This window comes from Protopterus annectens, chromosome 11.part0, assembly GCF_019279795.1.
Source record: "Protopterus annectens isolate FY-2018-M chromosome 11.part0, PAN1.0, whole genome shotgun sequence".
In the NCBI taxonomy this organism is placed as follows: Eukaryota; Metazoa; Chordata; order Ceratodontiformes; family Protopteridae; genus Protopterus; species Protopterus annectens.
In genome coordinates, this window is record NC_056745.1 from 933,477,538 (window position 1) to 933,503,784 (window position 26,247).

At 39.3% G+C, this 26,247-nt stretch overlaps 1 protein-coding gene across 6 annotated transcripts in view; it reads right to left on the reverse strand.

The window, feature by feature from the left end:
- MAGI2 (membrane associated guanylate kinase, WW and PDZ domain containing 2) overlaps nucleotides 1-26,247 on the reverse strand; it is a 2,888,931-nt gene that overhangs the window by 1,436,249 nt on the left and 1,426,435 nt on the right. The window lies entirely within an intron of this gene.

Consider the following 26,247-nt stretch of genomic DNA (forward strand, 5'->3'; position numbering starts at 1 on the left):
AATGAAGAATACCCAACAGAAGCTGTACTGTCCCCCACACAGCCTATCACAAGAGAAGAAGAGAAGTCCACCTAAAAAGAAGTAAGAATAGCACTAAGGAAAATTAAATCAAGGAATCCAGCAGGCTCAGATGAGGTCACAGCAGATATGATACAGATGCTGGATGAGATAGGGGAGAAATGGCTCCTGAGAGTACTCATAGCAGGGTGGACAGAAAGGCATATCCAAGATGACTGGAGAATAAGCATAAGCATATCAGAGTACAAGAACAAAGGAGACATCCACAGCTGTGGGCAGTACATCGGTATCAATCTACTGTCACACTGCATGAAAGTTCTGGAGATAGTGATTGATAAACTAATATGCAGAGTAGTAGAACGTAAAATGGAAGGTGAGCAGTTCAGATTCAGTTCAGGATGCAGCACAGTTGACCCGATGTTTACAATGAGACAGATAGTTGAGAAGAAGCTAGAGTTGAGGAAAAAGTCCAACTGGGCATTCCTAAACTTGTAGAAAGCCTATGAAAAGGTCCCAAGAAAGCTTTGAAGTCCAAGAAACATTGGCAGAATAAGTACAGACTGTACAAGGACCCAGTGACTCAAGTAGGAACAGTGTTCAGTCTCAAAAACGGGTTCTCATTGGGAGTGGGTGTACACCAGGGTTCAGCTGTCATTTCTTCGCCTGTCCCACAGTGTGCATCCTACCACCTTTCTCAGGCACTTCATTTCCATCACCTCTAGCTTCTTCAACTGTTCTGCCTTTACTGCCCAGGTTTCCGTACCATACAGTAGTACTGGTCACACCACTGTCTTGTACACCTTACTTTTCAGCTTCTTTGGCATTCTTCTGTCATATACTACACCTGATACTCTATGCCAGTTGGCTGCAGCCCCTCTGATTCTAGCTTTGACCTCTTCATTCTGACCACCCTTCTCCTCAACCACCCCTCCCAGATACTTGAAGCTGTTTACCTGTTCCACTATCTTCCCATCTATCTCTTTTCTCAGTTTCTTCTGATTTCCCCAATCTGCTGCCATTACCACTGTCTTATCTGTGCTTAGTTTCATCCCATGTGCCTTCAGATTTGCATTCCATTCTCCTATCCTTTGCTGATGTTCTAGATCAGAGTCTGCATGTACTGCCACATCATCTGCATACAGCAGCTTTGTTGCTCTGACCCCTCCAACCTGTTTGCTGATGTAGTCCATTACCAGTATGAACAGCAGTGGACTCAGAGCTGAACCCTGGTGTACACCCACTCCCACTGGGAACCCCTCAGTGAGGCCAAACACTGTTCGTACTTGAGTCACTGGGTCCTTGTACATAGCCTGTACTAATTCTACCAATGTTTCTGGGACTGCAAACCACCACAGTACTGCCCAGATCAGCTTTCCTGGGACCTTGTCATATGCTTTCTCCAAGTCTAGGAAAGCCCAGTTTGACTCTCTCCTCTTCTCTAGTTTCTTCTCAAGTATCTGTCTCAGTGCAAACATTGGGTCAATTTTGCTGCATCCTGATCTGAATCCGAACTGTTCATATCCCATCTTACATTCTACTATTCTGCGTATCCGTTTATCAATCACCCTCTCCAGAACTTTCATGCAATGTGGTATGAGTTTGATGCTTCTGTACTGTCCACAGTTGTGGATGTCCCCTTTGTTCTTATACACTGGCACGAGTATGCTTATTCTCCAGTCATCTGGAATACGTCTTTCTCTCCACACTGCAATTAGTACCCTCAGGAGCCATTTCTCCCCTAGCTCACCCAGCATCTTTATCATATCTGCTGTGACCTCATCTGAGCCTGCTGCTTTCCCTGACTTCATTTTCCTTAGTGCTGCTCTTACTTCTTCTAAGCTGGGCTCCTCTTCTACTCTCATTGTAGGCTGTTGCTGGGGCAGTACCACTTCTGTGGGGTTTTCTTCATTCAGAAGCTGCTGGAAATACTCCTTCCATCTGCCTTTGATGTCCTGTGGGCTGGTAAGTAGGTTGTTGCTGGAATCCCTTATGAAGGGTGTCTGACTATCTTCTTTATCTTTCTGTCTTTGCCTTGCAACCTGGTATAGTTTCTTTGTGCCCCTTACTGAGTCACTTTCCAGAAGCTGATAGAGTGCCTCTGATGCCCTATTCTTTGCTATTGCAAACTTCTTTCTTAGTTTCTTTGTTAGCCAACCAGTAGTCCTTCCTAGCTTGGTCAGTCTTTTCAATCTCCCACTTCTTCCTGCACTCCTTCTTTCTTTTGATTACTTCCTGCACTTCTGCATTCCACCACCAGCTTTCCTTATGTACCTTATTTCCATACCTGGCTCGGCCACATATCTTTTCTGTAGTCCTAACACATGTTGTTTTTAGGCGCTGCCACTCTTCTTCAACTCCACCTATGTCCTCCTCTTCTTGGGGTGCTAGAGCCCTGAGTAATTCCTTGAACTGCTGTACTTTCTCTCCAGTCAACTTCCAGGTCTTCAGCCTGGTCTCTGTTGACCTTAGAGCCTTCTCTGACCACTGCTTGCAGCTGATTGTGGCAACTACTGGTTTATGCTGTGAACCGACTGTTTCACTGGGGATGACTTTGCAATCATGGATTCTACCCCAGTGCCTTTTCCTTACTAGGAGGAAGTCTACCTGAGTTGCATGTTGGCTACTCTTGTATGTGATCTTGTGACTGTCTCTCTTTCTGAACCATGTGTTGGCTACTATCAAGCTATTTGCCAGACAGAAGTCTAGAATGGCTTCTCCTTCTTTATTCCTATTGCTCCACCCATGTGGACCCAGGCAGTCCTCATATCCTGTTCTGTCTGTCCCGATATGTGCATTTAAGTCACCCATTATCAACACCAATTCATGTTGTCCTGCTTTATCTAGTAGGTCCTGCAACTGCTGTCTGAATGCACTATTTTCCTCACTATCACAACCCTGCTGTGGGGCATAGGCTGAGATTATGAATACTGTCCTATCATTACACTGGAGTCTGATTGCCATGAGTCTGTCATTAATTCTGATGATATCCCTCACTGACTTCTAAAGCCTCTGTCTCACCACAATTCCTACACCATTTCTAGCCTGTCTGCCACCTGAGTAGTAGAGTCTGGATCTGTAATATTGTGTATGTATGTATGTATGTATATATGTATGAATATATGCAGGCATTATTTATATTTAGTTAAATTTTATTAACCAAGTTAATTCTGCAAGGCTGTGTTCATTCATATTGTAACTGAGCAGAAAAGCTTCAGTAACAACAGAAAAAAAGTTTATACAGTAAAATAAACCAATGGAAACAAGCAAAAATGCATGAAAAGACCAACTGGTAACTACTGTGATGCAGAACCAGGTCCTGAAAAATTGTGGTCAAAATACAAAATTTACACTACAATAAAGCTTTGACAAATCAGTACTGATGTTATTAATAGCAGATGTGTAAAACAACCTCAGATAGAAATCAAAAACAGTAACTAAATCCAAAGCTTTTGGCTTAGTAACCAAAAAGTACTACAGATATATATATATGTATATACACATGCACACACACACACACACACACACACACACACACACACACACACACACACACACACACACACACACACACACACACACAAACCATATCAAGATGCATTTAAAAGAAATAAAACATGATTTATTTATTTTCACTGTTTTACATGATCTCTCTAAAACATGTATATCCTCTTCAGATTTTATGTTATAAGACCTCCATTGCTTATTTTATTTTTATTTTAAAGCTATCTCGCTATGTTAAACCCATTTAACATAGCGAAGCAGTTTGTAAAAAGCAACGGAGATCTTGCTTTCTCTGTTGCTTTTTTCAAAACTGTCTCGCTATGTTAAATGGGTTTAACATAGCAAGACAGCTTTAAAAGAAGCAATGGAGATTCTCCGTTGCTTTTTTTAAAGCTGTCTCGCTCTGTTAAACTCCTTTAACATAGCGTGATAGTGTTTTAAAAAAGACTTATACTAATGGAAAAAGTCCGGGCGACCGGACCTTTTTCCATTAGTATAAGTCGATTTACAACGTGCACGCTGACCAATCAGCGTGCACGTTTTGGAATATTAATGAGGGGTCATGGTATAATGCTCTATATATGATATTAAAAATGTATAATGCTCTATATATGATGTTAAATATGTATAATGCTCTATATATGATGTTAAATATGTATAATGCTCTATATATGATATTAAATATGTATAATGCTCTATATATGGTGTCAAATATGTATAATGCTCTATATATGATGTTAAATATGTATAATGCTCTATGTGGCTAGAGAGTGCAAGCTTTGTAATGAAATGGTTTTATAAAGTTAAAACCACTAACAATAAGTACAATGACTTTTGAATATTTTTTTTGTCTACTATGCCTGCCACCATCAAAACCACCCCATTGGCTCCTAGGTTAGTTCATAGATTTATAGTTAAGTACCAGGCTAACTGCCATGCCAAGCCATTTTCCTTTTTGGTGCTTGAAGTAACCTATTTTGTTTATTGATAGACTGGCATGTCAATCCATTCCTTAGCCTTCTGTACATGTCAAGGCATGAGAAGGTCTCCACTCATCATTTCTTCTTGTACATGCATGGGATAAAAACCCTCTGAGAAGATATTATTTAGACATCCAAGGTGGTATTTATAGTATGTCCTGACCCCCATACCCAACAGCAGCTGATGGACTCAGCTACAATTCTAGAATCATGAACATGTATGTTATGGTTGGTGCATGTCCGACTCCATCAACAGCATACACTCTTTGAAATGCATGCACCCATCACATCCCAAATGCTGAGACACAGCCTACATTAGCTGACAGAGAAAGAGTGGACCTGGCTGTCTCCTCCCTTCAGAACTGGGGAGTTAGTATTGGCTGTTCACTTCTACCCTCCTCCAACCCCTGTTGGCTCCTCCACTCTAGGGTTACTAGTCAATCCTAGGTCATCTGGGTCACAGTCAAGGCTTTATCCCTGTGGCAGAACAGGAGTGGTCCTTGCTGAATACTTCCATTTGAACAGGGGAGCTAGTGTTGGCTTCTAACTTCCATTAACCTCTTGCCCCTTTGGCTCTTCTCATCTATGGTTACTGGTCAATCCCAGGTCATTTGAGTCACAGTCAAGTCTTTTTCCCCTGTGCATCATGGAGCAGATCTAACCCTTGTTTTACATGTAGGTAATTTCTAGGGAAAGTTATGGTGAAAGCTACAAATCTTAAGAGTTTTATCTGTTTCAATCATTAATTTAGGAAAAAATCCATGCAATCAGAAGCAAAGAACAGAACGTTAGCCTGTTATATCTGTTTACTCTGTGATTATTTTGATCTTTTAAATGACTTCTGAGGACCCCTATTGCAAAAGGTCAGTTTTAAGTTTGACCAAGGTGACCAACCATCCTAGCTTTTCCAGGACAGTCCCAGTTTGGAAGTCTCTGTCCTGGAATCCTGTATGTTGTCTTCAGGACGTGGAAATGTATTGCTTTAGACCATTTAGTCTAAATAGTGACCTGGCTTCCTGGGGCAGTCCTCAGCCCACCCGCACTGACAGCCAACTCCCCTGGCCTGCCCCAGTTGCAAAATGCCATGGTGGCCCTATCTCAGCTCCCCTGAGGGACAGGAGGATGGCATTGTAAACCTGGCTTCCCAGGGGGGCCCTCAAGTGTCCCAGTTTAGGTCCTGTAACAAAATAGTCACCTGGGATTTGACATTCAAATTAAACAGGCATTCAATATAAGAAGATATCAACCTTAAAATACATTGACAATGATATAGATCATTAACATATTACTATGAAAAGAAAACTGAATAAAAAAAAATACATCCTATACTGCAAAAGACACCCTCCTGAAAAAAAAAAGATATACTAACTCCAGAGTTGCCAGGCACATTATAGCTTGTTTCGAAGGAGGTATGTCCAGCTTTACTCCACTAAGTTTTTAGAATTCTACAGCAACAATATAGTGACATAATCAGAGTGATATCATGCTTTCATTGAATCCTAGTAAAATAAGTAATATTTATGTCTAGCAATCTGTCCTTTGAATAATACGATAAATTGTGATCCCATCTGCCTCAGTTTGTGGCAGCTCAAACAGATATGATAAAAATCTTATGGCAGCTACTGAATATACCTCCTTCTTCCAAACAAGCTATAATGTGCATTCCACTCTGGAGTTGGTTAATCAGCATGATTCTCTTGAATTAATTCACATGCAATTGACTTTAGGTAATACCCCTCTTCAGGTCACTGCCAGCTATAGGAACCCCTCCATGAATCAGGATATCCACTCAGCCTACTTGGATCTACTTGAGTCAATCAAGATACAATCAAACACTCTGGTTTTAGGTGACTTTAATTACTCATCCATAGACTGGGTAAATTATATGTGTTCTAAATCACTTGCCCAAAGGTTCCTGGACTTCATTAACTCCAATGCCCTGGACCAGTTGGTTGGTACACCCACAAGGGGCTCAAGCATCCTGGACTTGGTGTTCACCAACAGGGGAGAACGCTGCATCACCACCAGTGTTTGGCCATCCTTGGTGAGATCTGACCACAAATCAGTCTCCCTAAATGTAACTATAACAATAGACGTCCCCCTAAGCAACAACTAGACTAAAAATTTTCTCCAAGGCCAACTGCAGCCTTTTATGTGATGGCATAGATAGTTTAATAGCCCCTCCCCCTACTGATGGAAAAGATACCTATGCTGAGTTATTTACCAAAGCTATGAAAGCACCTGTACAATTGTTTTGACTCTGCCGTACCTGATAAAACCAAAGGAAGATCTTCAAGGAAAACAAACCTGCCTGGTGGACTACTACCATTAATAGGCTATAGCATAGGAGAAAGGAATTGCTGTCTAAGAGCAGGAAGGAAAAGTCTCAAAACTGGAAACACTCCCTCCTCAACCTAAACAAGCAAATAAGACTCCTAGTGAAGTTCTCCAGAGCTAACTATGAAACCAAATTAGCTTGCCTAACTAAGGATAACCATAAGGCATTCTTTAGTTACATATGTAACCTCCATGGTAATGCCCAGATTTGCGCTAAACTCACAGTTAATGGCACTACATATATAGAACCTGTGGATATAGCAAACCTGCTGGCTGAAATGTTTAGTGAAAATTTCACTCCCCTGTCCCTTCCACATATATCCCAAAGCATTTCAAACACCTGTCCCCCACCTAGTATATCTGAGGAGCAGGTGTTAAATGCCCTCTCTAAGATCAAAAACACAGCCTCTATGGAACCAGACAATGTCCCGGGCTGTGTTCTACATGGGTTAAAACAGGAATTAGTATTACTATTGGTCACACTTTTCATTCCCAGCCTAAGCACTGGCTTCATCCCAGTGGAATGGAAAACAGCTACCATCATCCCTTTGCACAAAGGGGGTGCATCCACGGAACTACAGACCCATTAACCTGACCAGCCTTACCTGCAAGACCATGGAATGAATTATCATGGACCTTATTAACAAAGATATAGGAGCTCTCCAAATGCTTGACCCCACCCAGTTTGTCTTTGTCAAGGGGAGATCATTCCTGTTAAACTTGGTGGACTTCTTCAAGACAGTCACCAAATCTGTGCATACAGCCTACCTAGACTTAGCCAAGGCCTTTGACACAATCCCCCACTCGGGCATCTTTGATAAACTCACCCAGCTGGGTACCAACCCATATACTGTCAGGTGGGTTGCAAACTGGCTCACTGATAGAACTCATAGAGTCAAAATAGGGGACTCCACCTCCTCCAGCAGACCAGTAACCAGTAGTGTTCCACATGGATCAGTTCTGGGACCCCTTCTGTTTGGAATCTACTTCTCCAAAGTGCAGTCTAAAACCAAAGGACCATGGATGACAAAGTTTGCTGATGACTGTAAACTGAAATTGATCATTGAAACCCCTAGTGATGTCAACATCCTGCAAGAAGGTCTTACACAGACTAACGACTGGTGCCAAAGTCATGGTTTTAAACTTAATGCAAAAAATGTATTATCATCCTATTCAGCAAGGGTGATGTTCTTGCAAACTACCACACCCTAAGCACACAGTCAGTGGTGATCTTATTTAATTATGAAACAACAGCTGTACACACCAATGATCATTAATTTAACAGATGCTTTTTGAATGGCCACATCTATTAATTAATCAAACATCAGCAACTGTGACCAGCTATACACTCCAAATATATTTTATTAAACAAGGAATGCATCCATCTTATAACAAAAGGAAAAAATTAAGCAAAATATTAAAAAGTATTAAAAATATGAAAATTTCATACTACTCTGGTCCATAGAAATACAATTCACACAATGAGTATACATACATACGTACATACACACACACACACACACACACATATATATATATATATATATATATATATATACATATATTATATTATATATATATTTATATATATATATATATATATATATATATATATATATATATATATATATATATATATATATATATATATATATATATATATATATATATATATATATATCTATATATATATATGGGTCACTATCAAATTACCGAAGTTTAAAAACTCTGAACACCATACTTCAAAACTAAAATAAACTAAAATAAAAAAATATGTTTTTGCAAAGGGACAAGCTCCCCTGCACCCTCCAAACCTCCTCCTAATTAAATATACCAACTCCAAGATCGCACTACAGTGAGGAATCAAATGATGATGTATTTTTAATTTTTTTATTACTCTAATCATCTATAACCCCTTTTTCCATTTTAGCACAAAGGGTCAGGGTGTTACTTCAACAGTGGCAATCACCTAGAGCCAGGTTTCACACTGGGGCTGGCTAGCCCTATCATGGCTGTTCTTCTACACCAAACATTTTCAAACACACACCTATGGCTAATTTGGAGTGTTCACTGCATCGACTACATGTCTTTGGAATGTGGGAGGAAACTGGAGCACCCTGATGAAACCCAAGTGAAGACAGGGAGGAAATTTGGACTCTACAGAGAAGGCATCCCAGCTGAGAATCAAACGGGTTTTTCCTGTGGGGTGACAACATTATCTGCTGTGTCACTGTGCTGATTACTGTTAATGGGAAAATGGTCAATGTAAGTATACGTCTTACAGTGGATATGCAGGTCAGATTTTCATAGAAATAGCTAGTAAAATACATAGCTATAAGGATACAAATTCTATGTCATTTCTAAATTTCCATTTCATTAAAAAGATGATGCATACTGAACCTGCCATTGGCCAGTCAAGGGTACCCTTCATCACTTTGAGAAATCTTTCCAAGAAATGGTTCATCAGGAGGAAAGGTAATAAATATGTAAAAGCCATCATCCTCAGCAGCTCTTCAATTTCATATTACATACAGACAAAGGATAGGAAAGCTTATCTTAATAGTTAGTTTATGTGAAGCCCAACATCCCACTACCAGAATGTGCCAGGTAACTGAGAAATGAGCGAACAGGTGATAGCAAACACAAAGGGACATGCCCTGGTAGAATCTCAGTAAGTAAAATGTGATCTGTTGTGGAAGCCTATGAAGATGAATGAATCACAACTACTCAGTTCAGCAAACAATGCTCAACACATTATTTACTTCCTTCTGCAAGGTCACACATATACTCTCAGTTAACTCTTATTTCTGAAAAGATATTTTTAGAGTCTATATGGATGCAAGCAAGACATGGCACATATGTCAGGAATGTATGCATCCTCATACATGGGGATTCCTAAACTCTGGCTGTTGATTGTGAAACTTTAGTTTATACGTAAGTGACCTTAATAAACTCTCCCAAGGAATGAATTTAGACCTCACACCAGTTGTATGGGACCAGGTCCTATATCTTCTAATAATATTAAAGGCATATTCTCAGCTAAAGTGTGGGTGGGGTGGCACTTTTGCCTGAAATTTCTACTTATCATTTCATCTTAAGAGCAGGGACTAGATATCATTCTCTCCACTGTGTTGTCCACAGGTCAGTTAGGTATAAGAGTGCAGCACCGGTGAACAAACTGCTCACCAAAAATGATTTTAGTGCCTGGACCTTAGACTTAAGCTCATGGTCTCCGGAGCAAGAGCAACACATACTGACAATGAGAGACAGCTACTACTGCTTGTATTCGAATTATGGAGTAAAGCCTTACACAGAGCTTTGCAGCTATATCATGTGATTTAAACACCATGAGCCCATGCTAGGGCTGTAAATTTCAAGATTTGCAGCTTCATCAGGTCTACTTGAATCTTTGTTTTCTTGAGTTTTATTTGACAGTTTAACCTCCACTCTCAAAAAGATGATTATTCAAAGATGACTTCAGTGTGACGTATCCATCCTTGTATATTTAGTGACAAAATATGAAGCAGTGCTCTGTGGTGCACTTCCCAACACACTATATGCTCTGTGATGCACTTCCCAACACATTATATGCTCTGTGGTACACCATCCAACAAACTATATGCTCTGTGGTGCGCTTCCCAAATCACTATACTGAAGATGGACAGAGAGCACGGTTCCAGAATGTATATTAATGCTCTGAAGTGACCTCAACCTCATGAATAGCTCAAGGACTTGCACACTCAGGTGTGCATGGATGTATAGTAAATGTAATTACAGAATTCCTACCCAAGCATACATAACAGGGGCAACAGTACTCTATGCAAGTGTTTATCCACTGAGCGATTCTTCATTTACTAGCATTATATGACTCTGAAAATCTGTTGTTGCATAAATGTAAAAATTATTCTTACTTTCTATTATCCATTCTGGTTTTCAGAAACAAAATGTGAAAAAATTACTAAACAAGAATGTCTTAGCACTGCCAACTCGCATCTTTTCTCTACACTTTACTTCTGCTCAGGCCATTTTTCAATCTGTCTCAGTAGATTAACTTCATGAGCCCTAAGGCAACAAAATGAACCATTGTTGCCTGAATCTTTCTTTTTTTTTAATGCCAGTATATTTTTCTACTTAACATTTACTGTAACAGTTAATACATTTTGATCAAGAGGTCAAATGATTTATCAATAGTAGAACATGACTTTCATTGCAGTACAACATGGATATTTATAAATTCCTGGCATGAAGCTGTTGGTTGAGGGTATTGTTTATTATGCTGATGTAACTGACACCTCGCTATAAGAAGTATACAGTCAATTACTAATTCACTGACACCTGGCTATAAGAAGCAAACAGTCAATCACTAATTCACTGACACCTGGCTATAAGAGGCATACAGTGAATCACTAATTCAGCAGCAGAAAGTTAAGCAACAATAATGTCTGACAAGCAAATTACATAGCAGCTCGTAGTATTTAATTAAGTCACAGTATTGCCTCTTTTTCATCTTTTCCAATAAAATATTTTGCTTTCTGCCCACTGCCCACTGCCCACTGCAACTTCAGGTACCCTGTAACTAAATGCCATCTTGTAGGAGATGGGCTGTGGCACATAAATGTTTTGTTTTAGATAATTTCTTAATCTTTAGGTCATTTAACTAGATTTTGAACAGTGCCTGTGAGGTACGTAGCAGCTTGCATATTTATTGTGCAAAGCCACTACGATATAATGTAAAAAACAGAAACTGGTGCCAAATAATAAACAATGACTTCAGACATTCTGCCTGCTGTCTTTAGTCAACTTTAAAGCTACGCGTCCTCCTTCTCCTTGGAATTAATTTTCTTATTGACAGTTTTTCTAATTATGTGCTCCATAAATTCTACGGCAGCCCCCACTTTACTTTGTATCCACCTGTTCTAAAAGTCTGTGCACCCATCACTCATTATTCCAGTGAAGAAATGCTTTCTCACATTTATTTTTTATTCAGTTCACTTGCAGATTCATGACAGGCATTTAAAATGTATTCAGCAACCCTTCTGAAAGATGTTGTCTTCTTCTATAGGTTACAAACATTTATTGTAAGTGAAGACTAAATTTTTACACATCTATCTTTTTGCATTTCCTACAATCTCCTTTCTCCAAGCACAAAGTATTAGGGAGCACAAATAGCAGTTCTATTTTTTTAAATGTTCGGTTACAGTCCTCCATGTTGCACCTCCCAAGTGTACCTCATTACGAGAAACATTCTTCATTTTGGATCTTAAAAAGTCCATGTCCTTGCAACTTCCACATTGTAAGGTTCTGTCACATATTCAGTGTTAGGAATTTTTTTTTAATTGCGATCCATGGTAAATAGTACTTAATCATATTAATACATCAAAAAAAATTATAAATATAAAGTAGCACATTTTATCCATCCTGTGACCTTTCCAGTTGAAGTTATTAGTAAGCTTTTAGTAGGTGTACAGCATTTGGCCCATTTGCTCCTCATTATGAAAGGTACTGTTTCTCATTTTGGAGGTGGGAGCTTGAGAGCTATGCTCGATGGGACTGAACAGTGTGAGGGTAGGGGATGCGTTACTCCTCCATAGAGAAGGGATAAGCAACAAATTGACTAATGGATCTTTTATTTTTCACTCTCACATAGAGCAGGAAGCTACGCCTTTGTTTCAAGTATACATATTTAGGATTCATTATACATCAGTCTATCTGCCTGTCTATGTATCTATCTATTTATTTATGTATCAATCTGTCTGTCTGTCTTTTTCACAAAACTGCAGATATATTTTCCTTCACCACAAATTACCTTTCTTGAAACACTTTCTCTGCTAACTTATTATACTGTCAACCTTTAAAATGGGTTCATTAAAATGAATGAAAACTCAGTAAAGATGTTTATAGCTCAGCACTGCTGATATTGTTCTACTAAAAGTGCATCGCTGTGTGCAATGCAGCTACATTGACTTCCCTAAATATGGTTACCTTGCATTCTTTCATGCTTCAGAAACATCAGTAGCTCTTTGCCCATCATTCTATCTTCACTGTTACCTGTCTTCAGATTTTCCTTATGTACTGTATCTCAGCTGTGGCATTCTAAACCACATTTCCGGCATCCTGTGTTCTCTATGCTTTTACCATTCTTGAAACAATGTAAAACATTATCTCTCAGGGTCATTTGCATGGACCAACAATTTGTACATCAGCATTTTGCAGTGTCACTGATAAAGGCATTAAAGAGAAATTGTTCTAGTCCATGTTACCCAGTATCACAATGAGTATCCTTTGGTTATCAGTCACAACCTAACATCCATCAAAGCTCAGTCTCCTGTAATCTCAAATGCCAGTTTTCTACTCCCTGTCATGTATGTTACATTTCTTCCAGGTTTTCTGCAATGAAAACAAAGTTCTTAGAGAAACTGAGGTGGCGTCTGTATCCCATATATCTAATCCATGAAACCAGACATAAAAAGGGACAGATCCCTAATTTGCCTAAGAAAAAAAGAGTCTGGTGTACAGTTTTTATTTTTTTTCTTTCTTAGTTTTTTTTTTTTTTTGATGACATGCTGCATGTCACGTCATTTTGATTTCCTTTACTGCTTTTACGTTGAATGACTCACTGGGGAATACAGGCAGTTTAATGCAAGCTCTGTAGAATGTTAAACTCTGCTTTATGGTATATTCCATTTTTTTCATTGTGTTATCACCATTGCATACTGTGAGCCTAAGGAATCTTTCAGTTGGAAACAGACCAGTGTTTCCATGCCTTTCACATACACTCTTATGTTAACCATGCTCACTCATATTCCACTTTCAGGATTACAGAACAAAAAAAATGCTGAATAGTGATGCCTTTTTGGCCAGTGGAGAGCCTCCAACTGAACATCAGTGGCTACGTATCCCTAGCTATGGCTCCTAATGCCCTTGTTTGGTAAAACCCCCTACCCAGGGCCACCAGTAATAAAAATTAAGGGGAAGAGAAAATCGGTCCGATCACCCATATTACCTCCACCCATTGAGGCTATCATTACTGGAGTCAGAAGGGGAAGTAGAGAGCTACATGCAGGAGGTAGGATGGCTGATGGCTTCCAATGGGGCTGTAATACTGTTGTAAGAGGAAAGAGCCTATGCAGTGACACTCTCCTCATTTTCCCAACTACCAACAGCAATGACTCTTACTACAGACCTAACAATAGCACCAAAGCTTGTGAATCCACAGTGCCCCTGCAGTTCCAAGTAGGTAAGCAGTCAAATCTCTTGTCAGCTCTAAAAGCCGCCCAAGCCAGTAATCAAAATCAAGTTACTTAGGATGTAGTCAGGGCTACATCATACTCTGATTTAACCTTTGGTGTTCCTAATTCATTCTTTCTTAAATTTCATAACTTTAAAATCTTCTTTCTCATTATCTTACATTCTTTGATGCTTTCTTCCTTATTTGATGTTTTTACTTTTATAACTTTATTCCGTTTCTCCTATACTAATTCAAACACACTATCTGGTCATACTCTTGCTGAGTTTTTTACATCATCAAAAAGTGCACCTTTTCATAATTTCCTCTGAGTATTGTTGACACTTTTTCTTACATGTACCTATATTAGGCTCTACATGTGTTTTTCATGTAACAACACTGGCCCTCCCTTAGCCTGACTTGTTCCAGTGAAAGTTCGAGCGATAACTTCACCATTCTGAAATCCAGTATCCTTAGCTTTATGCCTCTCGATTATTCCCCTGTGTTTTTGCTGGATTTCACTGAATAAATGCTATTCAGTCCCTTAGCACTTTGCTTGTGGTCCTCCAGAATTTTTTTGTGCTCCTGCCCTACTAGCAGGTGGAGCACTTAGCTTAGCCCCCAAGGTACCAACACACCTCTCACCCACTAGCCCTTCATAAGTGTGACCTCCTTTCCTGACCTCTTCCTGTTTCTTACTATATCAATTTACCTAACACTATAGTTGGACAGTTTCCCACAGTTTCTCCATCCAGCTCAGTCAATATGGACATCCTGAAGCAGTGTAGCAACCACTTCATGTACACTGACAACCTTCTACTCCTAGTCCAGACAAACTCAACATGTGAAAGATGCAATTATATTAAGAACCTTGAATTCATGCTCTCTCATACACCAGTCAGTACACCTCACACTGAACGGGTTGTCAGCGTGCACACCACACTTCCTACTCCACTAACACCTACATCACACATACCTACATATGCAGAGGTCCTCAGGAGAAATATACCTAAACACCAGAGACCTCCCAAATACAAACGCAAGCACACTACACATAATACTTCCTCTGCAGAGCACAATACACATAATACCTCACACGCCAGTGTCTCATCTGTCAAGCCCATAAGGCAAAACACAAAACCAAACATATTAGCTATAGGTGAATCCATCATGAGACATACAAATGTCCCTCTCACCAGGCTGGATAAGGAAAACATCATGGTCAGCTGTCTGTCAGGTGCCAGGATATGCCACATCACACATGCACTCAAGTCTCTCAACAACAGGTACTGTTATGACTAAATCATTGTTTATGTTGGTGTGAATGACTTAAGACGTACCTCTCTGGACTATATGAAGAGAGACATGACTGAGCTGTCGGACTATGTGTCTAAAGCAGGTATGTCCCTAGCCTTATGCAGCACTTCACCTTCACCTAGGATGATGCCCCAATACAAACAGAAAGTGATTGACTTCAATAACTGGCTTAGTTTCTGGTGTCAATCTAAGGGGATCCAGTATCTGTCAGCCTGGAATGACTTGATTGACAGACCTCGATGCTTTGCCAGAGATGGTCTTCATCTGTCACCCCTGGGATTTCAGCTACTGGCAAAGGCTCTAGCCACCTCTATAGTGCCTTTTTTAGGCAGTGTCATAAGGACAACATTCCTGATGTAAAAATTCCATCTAAAAACAACCTCAAGGTTATGTTGCTTAATGCTAGGAGTCTTAACATGAAATAGCACTCATTGGAAGCAGTCCTCACCTTGGAAGATGCAGACATTTGTGCAGTCACAGAGACCTGGTTCAAGGCTGTGGAGAGCACCCCAGCTATATTGAGTTAAACCTTCTTCCACACGTTCAGACCACAAACTGAAGGCATGACAACTAGAGGAGGATGTGCATCAATAATCATTAACAATAAATACACCTCCAGACTGGTTAATCAGTATGATTCCCTGGAGATACTTCAAGTGCAATTAACTGCTGAAGGATACCTATTCAAGTCATTGCTGGCTATAGCACCCCCTCCATGAATCAGGACACCCACTCTGCCTATTTGATTCTACTTGAGTCTAACAAGATACATCCAAACACCATGGTTTTGGGTGACTTTAACTACCCATCCATTGACAGGGCAAATTATTCATGAGCAAACTCACTTGCTCAAAGGTTCCTTGACTTCATTAACTCCAGTGTCCTGGAACAGCTGGTTGACACCTCACAAGGCGTGACAACATCCTGGATATGGTGCTTACCATTATGGAGGACTGCTGTAGCACCCCCACTGTGAGGTCTTCCCTGGTGAGATCTGACCACAAATTAGCCTGACTTGAAGTAACTATCACACCTGATCCCCCCAGCAGCAACTAGACTAAATAACTCCTTCAAAGCAGATTATAACCTCTTACAGGATGGTATAAATAGCTTCACTGCACCCTCCCGCAGATGGAACTGGCAACTATGCCGAGTTCTACACCAATGCCTTATACAAACACCTGTATAACTGCACTGACTCGGCCATACCTGATAGGACCAAAACCACAAGTAAGAGCAAACCTGCTTGGTGGACAACTGCCTTTAACAGGCTTTACAATAAGAGGAAGAAATTGCTGGTTAAAACTAATTGGGAGCGAGCCCTAAACTGGAAACACTCCTTCCTCAGCTTTAACAAGCAAATAAGACTTCTTGTGATTTCCTCCAAAGCAAACTATGGATTCAAATTAGCTTCTTCAACTAAGGGCAACCATAAGATATTTTTAGTTACGTGCATAACCTAAAAGGAAAGGCCTAGATTTGCGTGGAACTGGTAGTTAATGATACCACATATACAGAGCTTGTGGACATAGCTAACCTCTTAGCTGATAGGTTCTGTGAAAACTCACTCCCGTCCCCACCACATGTACCCCATGACATCCCTACCACCTGTCCTCTACCTTGTATCTCTAAAGAGCAGGTCATAAATGCCCTTTTTAAGGCCTAAAACACAGCATGTATAGGACTTGATAACATCCCATGCTGCGTCTTACATGGGCTTCAACAAGAATTAACAACACCACTGGGTAATGTTTCAATCATAGTCTATGCACCAGCTTCGCCCCAGCTGAATGGAAAATGGCCTCCATTATCCCCTTGCAGAAAGGTGATGCTTCCATTGACCCTGGGAACTATAGCCCTATTAGCCTCACTAGTCTTATCTGCAAGGCCAAGATATAGGTAATCTCCAAACACTTGGCCCTACTCAGTTTGGATTTTTCAAAGGGAGATCATGCCTGTTAAATCTGGTGTACTTCTTTAGATAGTCACCAAGGCCCTGGACGAGGGGAAATCTGTGCATACACCCTACCTAGACATAGCAAAGGCTTTTGACACTAGCCCCACTCAGGCATCATTGACAAACTCACTCAGCTAGGTATCAACCCTTATATCATTAGGGGGGTCTTTAACTGGCTCACTGATAGAATCCATACAGTCAAAATAGGGGAATCCAACTCCCAAAGCAGATCCATATCCTGTGGTGTTCCACAGGGATCACTCCTGGAACATTTAATGTTCGTAATCTATTTCTCAGAAGTACAAGCAAAAACTAAAGGTCTGTGGCTGACAAAGTTTGCTGACAGCTGCAAACTGGGAGTGGTCGATCTCCAAACAATGTCAACATCCTACAAGAGGGTTTTATGCAAACACATGATTGGTATCAAAGTCATGGCCTTAAACACAATGCATAAAAATGTATTAGCATCTTGTTCAGTAAGAGCAATGTTCTTGCTAACTACCACATCATTAGAAACACCCTACGAATGCACTCAGTGGTGAAAGACCTGGGCACACAGGTTGACACCAACCTTACCTTTGATCACCATGTCTCCACAGTGGTAAGAAGGGCATTTTATATTGCTCTTCTCATAAGTAAGGGCATTGCCTCCAGAAAAAGGGAACTTATAACCTCCCTGTACTTTTCCCTCATCAGGCCAGTAATTGAGTGCAACGATCCTTTTGGTATGTACATTTCCAAGCACCTGCAGCAACTGGAGAGACCACAAAGGTTCCTCACAAGAAAAATTCAAGATCTTCATGATCTGTCCTATGTGGATCAGCTGAAATCACTGTCACTTTATTCTGTTTCATACAGAATACTCAGAGGTTATCTCTGACTTACGTATAAGGCAGTCTCTGACCCTGCTTTACTGGAAATGTTGCATATGCGCAAGTCAAATGGCACACGGGTTACTCACTCTAAAGACCTTAACCTGGTATGTGACATTAACAGAATCTGCTAGAGGGACATGTTTGTCCCCCAGAGGTTACCACATCTTTGGAACAGACTCCCAGTTCATGTCAAACAGAGTACCTCATTGGCCCACTTCATATACAATCTGGACGATTGGATGGGTAACCGTGAACTCACCCTGGGGGTTCCATCTGTGTCTCTTTTGGACAGGAGCAATAGGTGCTGATTGTAGAAACAAGGGTAAAACTTGGCTAGGCTTGTAAGGGCCCTTGGGCCATTAGCCTAGCAACTTCCTATGATCCTATGGTGCTCATTTACTCTTACACAGTTTTTTCTCAACAGTTTTCCATTCCACACTAAACATACAAGGTTTAAAATCTGCATGTTCTGTGTTAAGCTATATATGTGCCTAAAGTAAGCTATATGTTCTAAGTATAGAAAGCAATATTCTAGACCAAGGCATCCATAAGGCCAGTGCATTCACCTATGGTTTCAATATCATTATGAGTATGTAAATTGTATTTCTGAAATTCAGCTGTTTATGAGAAAGACATTTTACTGATTGTTTCTATCTTCACCAGCTGTGGGTATATCCTGATATACCCACATCTGCTTGTGGGTATTGCTTAGTTAACATATTTCAAAGATAGATTTCATTGTGTTTTGTTTTTGTAAATAGACAGAGTTGACAAATATGTCAAACATTCTGTTTTGCAATATTTTGCCATTACGAACACACCTATTAACATCATGGTGACAATTTGGGACTCATTCCCTCAAAGATAGAGCAGGTTTTCTTTTTATTGTACAGCTCTATAAGGAAATGGTCATGAAAGTACAGCAGCCATCTTTCTTTATCCTTCAGGGATAAACCAAATGGTATGGCCTGTCAGCATAGTCAAAACCAGACTTAATTTGCTATGCACTATACCTGAACTGCACTCCCCTTTTCCTTTTTAAAAAAAAATAGTGAGAAAAAATTCCATTTCAACAATAAATAAGTAAACATATGGGTGATGACATCTTGCAAAATTACGTTTTATTACATTATCTGTTACAAGTAAGCAAAGATGTCTACAAATTCTTTATGGGATATTTTACTGTAAACTAAAACATTAAGATTTATCTCCAAGAGTCTCATAACCAACCTGCATCTGTAAAATCAGGATCTCATGACGGCTTTACATTTGAGCAGTAACACACGACTGGGTATGGGCATCACAGGATTAACCCACAGTTGGCATAGTTTAATCACAAGGGTGAAGCCAGAGTGATTAAACAAAGCCAACTGTCCCGTGATAAATACACCCAGTCGTGGGTTATTGCTATTATGCAATGACATTATTTAAGAAAGAAATTGCTTACATTTCTTAAATAGTGTCTTTGTATAATGTCAGAATAGTGTTCTTCCTCGCCCGTCCTTGTTTGATGATGTACTGCACATGTCTATGGGAGTTACACTCCACACTTGCATAGTATAGCAGCACAGTACAGGAGAAACAATACAGAAAAGAGAATATCCATAGCTGAATGCAAAATGCAAGAAACCTGGACCAAACCAAACATAATGGGGGGGGGGGGCAAAGGTCCAAACATAGGGACAGATTTTAAATATTGACCTTATAAACTAGGAAAGTTCTTGGAATAAGTTTTGTGTTAGCATGTATTTTGGAAATGATATGAAGCCAGAACCTGAAATGTCTGTCTTTATTTATTGACAAACTCCAGTACTTGCCAGAAAAAAAAATATTTTTTATGAGGAGCAGGCCAAAACTATGAGGTAAAAACCTGGACATCCTGTGAAAATCCAGACTTAAGAGGTACAAGAGTCTGTTGAGATTTTAGGAGGGACAGCACAGAAATACAAGGAACATTATGTATGTCTCTCTTTCTTTAGTTTTGTAAACATACTTGATTTTTCTTGCATTTTGTTCTGTCCTCTAAGAATGTCACAATGGAAAAGTTTGGCTGCTCAATGGTACTTCAGCGGCTGGGCAATTTTCTACTGGTATATGCTCAATTTACAATGGGCATAAAGGTTGGCTGCCCAGTCAGCATGCGTGTTTTTGAATGGCAGTGAGCTGTTATTGTATATTTAAGTTTATAGAAAGAGACGCCTGTTAAAATAGACTTTTAGCAAAGAAGTTACATCCCTGTGACCCTACTGTTGTTTTTGCCAGTCATAGATTAGATCTGACTAGCAATAAAGCTTTCATGCTGACTGGTGTGTATAGTTAGTCAACTTCAAAATGATCTACAATCATTATGAGCAGTACAATATTTTGAAGTCTGACTAACTATAGACTCTAGAGGGTCATTACTGACAATTACTTAAGGGTCTGAAAATGAATGTGCTACACATCAGTCAGCTACCCTGAGTCCTGTACCAAACTGGGTGATGGAGAACTGCAGGTTATGGAAAGGGCATATCTGACCCCTAATGTTGAGTACAGAAAAAAAGCACCAGTCTGGAAACACAGCAGTCACAGTTCAAAATTTCCAAAGTAGGCAGGAAACTGCAGGCAGCAGGTAAAATAAATCCAAGTTTAATGCATATATAAACCTTACCAGTTTGTATATGCATTAAACTTCACCAGTTTGTATATGCATTAAACTTCACCAGTATGTATATGCATTAAAATTCACCAGTTTGTATATGCATTAAACTTCACCAGTTTGTATATGCATTAAAATTCACCAGTTTGTATATGCATTAAAATTCACCAGTTTGTATATCCATTAAACTTGGATTTATTTTCCATTCTGCCTGCTATTTGCTGCCTACTTTACCTTTGGATATTTTGAACTGCGACTGCTGTGTTTTCACACACGGATTTATTTTACCTGCTGCCTGCCTTTTGCTGCCTACTTTGGAAATTTTGAACTGTGACTGCAGTGTTTCCACACTCAGTTTTTGCTCCTGGCTACCAGTGTGGTTTGTCTGATGGTGGAATTTTTGTGTTTTAAATTTTGAGCCCTAATGTGGACAAACATCTTTGCACAAGTATTACCTGGAGGTAAATTGAAGTGTCAACTGCATACCCATGCATGTCAACACAAACAATGGGTTAGGAAGAGTTCCATAAAACTGACTTTCCTACAAAAAATGCCAGGTGAAAGCATTTTAAGTTTGAAACCTGAATAAAAAATTCCAAGAAAAATATACCTCTTATCAATGTTTTATTCATGTAGCGAGTCCCTTTAGCCCCCCCCCCCCTACACACACACATCAGCAGGCTGCATTTCTAGCATTCTCACTGCTGAAATGAATGATTGAACAGCATTAATCTATTGTGGAGCAGGGCAGGTACTCAACATTTCTAGCAAAACCGAAATATTTTCCTATGTGTGAGGTAGCATCACTGTTTTCAGGGATGTGCAATTCTAACAGGTACTGAGGTACAATTGTTCATCAAAACACAGCTCAGGGATCTGTGCTTCAGGCTGAATTCTTCTACTCATAAAATAAACCGGGGGTTGTAATAAATAATCATGCTCTATGGAGCATGTGAGATGCAGTGGTATAACACTGTAAAACAGAATTCTTGTCTTGATAATATGTGAATGCAAAAAACAGCAAGTAAACAGTTCTGTCAATTAAGTGGGTGTCTGCTATTTCTGATGTTACTGTTATTCTCATCAGTGTTTAAAAATGTTAATCTCTGGTAGACATATACCTGTATATGTCAGATGTAATTTATTTGAAATAGGAAATATTAGGAAACTAGGTGACTTTCATTTATAAAAACTTAAAAGTATGCTAAAAAATCAGGGGAAACTCAGTCTGCTTACTTTGGGCATCTGAACTCAAGATAATTGCCTACATATGTAGGTAGATTACCCAGTGCACATAACAAAGGTTGGGGAGAAAATGTACACTGCAACCCCATACTGATAAAGGTTTGTGTCAGATGTATTTTTCCCGTAATGCGTGAACATAACCAAACCTTATACTTTTCAGTAACTATTGAAGATGAACTTTTCATATTTTATTTATATTTGTTTTCCAAGATAGAGCACTGATCCCCATGGATCTTTTTCGGACAGCCAAGGAGCATTGTCTGGTTAAGTGACTTGTTCAAAGTCACTTTGTTGGACAGTGGGGAGCGAGGGAATCAAACCTTGTACCACAGCAAACAGCTTCTTAATTCTCTAAGCCAATTGCCATAATTATGAATGATGCAGGCATGAGAAGTTCACAGATATGTCTACTTATAAGCTATAAATGTTAGGAATGTTTATATTTTCTACAATTCACTAAAAAAGTTACTGCAATAATCTTACAATGCTGAAAGCTGCAAGTATCTGAAAATGAAAAGCTATTGTTCAACACTAAAACAAAAACAAAAAAAAAAAACAGTGGTCTTAAAACTTCGTTGATGAGCTCAGTCACAACAATTTCCAAAAATCATGAAACCCAAGTAGTGTTCCAAAGCAACAAGACTTTGTCTCAGAAAAGCGATCCTCCATGAAAAAAAAAAAAGAAATATTTTAACAACTTTAAACATATCAGCTTTATATACATAGAAGTAGTTGTGGAAAAGTTATGTGCTGTTTAATTTTAATTTTAAAGCAGCCTGTCCATGGCAAACAATAGAAACAGGGCCCTAAAAGTACATTTAAGAACAAAAAGTATCCACCCCCACACACTACTACTGATTAGATAAAACTAAATCCTAGTTGAGGAAAACACTACCTATCTATTTGCATCTGTATTCCAAGATCAGATATTAAGAAAAACATAACATATACATAAAAAGATATACATAAAAAGACTTTTAACTAAACTCACTTTTGGCTAACTAATGCAATAAAGCCTTCATCAGGTCTGTGACAAAAACTAAAATCCAGAAAAAATACATAGCTATCTAACCATAAACATAATCAAACTGAAACATTATAAATATTGTTAAAATATTTCTGATTTTTTTGTTACTGTGGATCACTTGTCTATGACGAATAAAGGCTTGTTTCTTTGGAAGACTGAGGTTTCATGATTTTTGGAAATTATTGTGACTGCGCTCATCAACAAAGTTTTAAGACAGCTAGTTTTTGAGGCTGCAGTGGTGCAGCAGTTAGCATTGTTGTCTCACAGCAAGAGGGTCTCTGGTTCAAATCCCGGCTGGAGCACCTTCTGTGTGGAGTCTGCATGTCCTCCCTGGAGTTGAGTGACATTTAAAGACATGCAGGTAGGTCCGTGCATGATTGGGTATGCCTACTTTGAAGGTTGGGTGTCAGGCTGGCACCTCGGCACCGTAAAAATCCAATGCCAATCATTAGCAGACCGGAGTTCCGCTACGGTGACCCCTAACTGGGTAAAGCCGAAAGACTTTAGTTTCTCTGTTTTTTTATTTTTCCTCAACACTTGTGGCAGTGACATCAGATCTAGACAGATTCCTGTGCTTGTGCAGTTTTTCTAGTGTTTACTACTAATACCCACAGTTAGAGATGAGTTAATGAAAGGTAGAAAATGTGAGCTAGTTGTGTTTGCAGGGATCTTGTTAACTGAATCATAATTACCCAGCTAAACTAATCTGTTATACTGTATTTTAGACATTTTACTTAAAAGCAGCATAATTAGCAGTTCTCTCTAAGGAATAAAATATGGTAAGTTGGTACCGCCCCAAACTTTGTTTATAGCAACAACAACAGCAAATAAGACAATACATTTTAAGTCACTGGTCTGCTGGGGCTGTGCTGTGTTGTATAATGAATGTTACTCAGTTAAAATCCCAAAATAGTTGTGCATGTGAGTAAAGTGTAAATAATTTTGTCCATAAATACAAAGCCCTTTTCCTTTCAACTAGGAAATCCCTAGCAAGGTAACTCTAAGATCAGATTACACACACACACACACACACACACACACACACACACACACACACACACACACACACACACACCAATGCAATATGAAAGGGGAATGTTGGACTTTGTCTGAGACTTAAATCCTGGACCTCCAGCTCTTTGTTAATCCATAGGCACCAACACCAGAACAGAATGCTGGTGCAAATCTCAAACAAGAGCCTCTTGTGTTGTAAATTTTAGGATTCATGTCTCCTTTCTCTTCAAAACCTAACTATAACTTCTCCTCAGTTTTACCTGCCATCTTTTGGACAGCTATCATCTTTCTTAACATAGCTGAACAAGTGTGGACTTACATGATACTAACACAGTACCATTACCACCTTCTTCACCCTGCTGTATATACACTCACTAATTTCTAGTAACTGACTCATACTACCTGTCACTCAGTCACAAGACTCTGCTAACTTAAGTCTTCATAAATAGGAACATAGTCGCATTGTATCTGTTTAAAAATCAGTTTTAGTTAAACATATAACGTAGATTTAAGTTCATGCTTTTGCAGTTATAACCAAAGCAAAATGAGCTAATCATCAGTACTGTAAACAGATGGCAGCTTACTTGAATGGTCAGTGCAGTGGCTCGTGAATCCTGCAGACCTAGTTGGAATGCCAGGGTTTTCACATGGATATAGTATATCTCTGTGGAAGTCATCTATGTCACTAATGGATCTCCAGAGTTAGAAATAAAAGTGATCAAGATGCTAAAAATCTGTTTGACTCCAAAACTGATTTTATTTTTTGGGGGGAGGTGAAACGCCCCTGAACACCTATATATGTAGCTATACCCCTGCTCTCTTGGTGCTATTATAATCAACTTAGGGACCAGTGCAACTTGGGAGTAAAGAGATATTCCCCTTCTGCATAATTCCATCAGATAATTCTATACACTAAAGCATATCTTTCTGTAACTAAGAAATGATTCTTATTTACACATAAATTCAAAATCCATGTAATTTTCTTTGTCATATATCTGGTCGTCGAGTGCCAGTTCATCAAAGTCCACATCTTGAGGGCGCACATCTGTCAAATGTGCACTGATTGCGCACGTGTTCATCTGCATGGCATACATGAATATGGATACTTGAAAGTAAGTAAATTCTGTACTATACTGAATTTGTTTTGTTGCTATAAAGGATAGATTTCAGGAGTTTGAATATACAGTACATGTGTGTGTGTGTGTGTGTGTGTGTGTGTGTGTGGTGAATGTAGTGCAAACAACCTCAGGCTAACATATATGTGAACTTCAACTCCACATACACAATACTCTCTCAATGACATAGCAAACACGCATTTAGTGTTTAAATACACCTACAGTTGCCCTTGCCAAAACTTGCATGCCTCAGTGCAATCTGTCACCATTCTTATTAATGAGTGCCTTTGGCTTTAACATAAAGACATGACTTCTATTTCAGTTATGGCTATGGTAACAAATTGGCAGTGGCTAATACCTACACACACACACACACACACACACACACACACACACATAAGCACTCAAATCATCATCACAAAACAACAGGGAATGTGAAAAGCAGTTAAGAAAATGACTCAGATATATTCACACATCCTCCATTTTTGGAAATCATTAATTCCCACAGTATAACAGAAATTATAATGTAACGGAAGAACACTCTCAATGCCTGGCTGGCAGACTGTAATCTGTAGGCGTTGGGCTGTAGAAGATGGTGAGAGACTACGAAGAGTTGTAAAGTACAAAAGTGAGTCAGCAATCAAGATCCGGCTTGGGGGATAGCACTAAAGAAAGATGCGCTGCTAGAAACTGTCTCACTAGCAAACACAAAATATTGTATAGATAACTGCAATCCAAGAGGTGTGTGAAACCTTAAACTACAGGAAACCTCTCAAGAATATCAGTATTTCTAACTTGCATGTCAAGAGTGAAATGCAACATCCTTCTCTATAATCCTGGCATCAACATCTGACATTTATTTCTGAAACAATGACTGCTTCATTTATTACTTCTTACAATTCCCTAAAATATAAATACACTCAACCTGGCTTAATTCTATTATGCCCCTGGTATCTAAATATCCTCTGTAGTGCAGAATCTGAAATACTACCCTTCTT